The 1,060-nt window shown below is 40.0% G+C and overlaps 1 non-coding gene across 1 annotated transcript; it reads left to right on the top strand.

The window, feature by feature from the left end:
• Nucleotides 1-768: 768 nt before the first annotated feature.
• Nucleotides 769-840, top strand: trnam-cau (transfer RNA methionine (anticodon CAU)). Its single transcript has one exon. It is a non-coding gene; the product is annotated as a tRNA-Met (tRNA).
• The last annotated feature ends 220 nt before the right edge of the window (nt 841-1,060 follow it).

Here is a 1,060-nt window from a genome sequence, read left to right as displayed (position 1 = left end):
TGGATTTTTTTTCTGGTGGACTATCCTGCGTTCACTCGAAAGTCCCCTAAAATTACCTAGACGGTGGTGCCCTGAGCTACAATCATTTCATCACCACGCTTGTAACTCAAAAGACAAATCAAAGTCAAATCCTCTTGCCTCATTAAAATTAAGGGTAATGCCGTGAATCTATTTCAGCCTCCCCTGTCCCCCCCAAAAACTTGCCCTCTATCATATTCTACATTCAAGAAAACATTGTAATCACATAATTGGAATGTAAATCATGAAAACGTTTGCGTCATGATTAATTCGTTGGGATTTATTCGAGTTGGTGTGTACAGCTCGGCCACCGGTCGGCAGTGCATTCACGCAGACAAAAATGACGAAGAACTACTGCGACGAATCAGTAATACAGTACTGTATTATTGTCTTTTTTTTTTTTACAGAAGATGAAGAACATTCAGTGTCCTCTAATCATCGACACCCCTGGTTAAGATTTGTTAAAAGACTTAAAATAACACTGGCAAGGCGAGCGATTCTGAATCGATCGTTCAGCTCATGAATGTAAAGCGGTTAAAATGGAAAACAGGAAGGACCGCTTCGAGGGAATTCCTCGTTTATTGCAGGAGGTACCTATTTATACAGATTACAGAGCCACTCGCAATAGACTATGCAAATAAGTAACAATTGTTTTAAATGTCGGTTTGCTCTCCCCATGCGCACTTTAAACGTACACGCAGACACAAAGTTTATACGATATAATGGTTATAATCGCTCACGCAGGTATATAGCAGAGTGGCGCAGCGGAAGCGTGCTGGGCCCATAACCCAGAGGTCGATGGATCGAAACCATCCTCTGCTATCTTTTCTTCATTTCTGTCTTTTAAAAAAAGAAATCATTTTTTTGATTATGTTCCGCAAACGGTCACTATTGAGTTCCATATTAAAACACAATTCGATTCGACTATTTTGTGTTCGCTGTTGTCGAATGTGCAGTTCAACATATCACAGTCAATAAAAACACCTCCTTGCTTTTTTTTTTAAATCACTCCTTTGTCGGATATGTTCCGGAGCTGAAAAAC

The sequence above is a fragment of the Hippocampus comes genome, unplaced genomic scaffold, assembly GCF_001891065.2.
Source record: "Hippocampus comes isolate QL1 unplaced genomic scaffold, H_comes_QL1_v1.1 scaffold1764, whole genome shotgun sequence".
Lineage (NCBI taxonomy): Eukaryota > Metazoa > Chordata > Actinopteri > Syngnathiformes > Syngnathidae > Hippocampus > Hippocampus comes.
The sequence above is the reverse complement of the archived record's forward strand: the minus strand, read 5'-3'. Positions and strand labels throughout refer to the sequence as shown.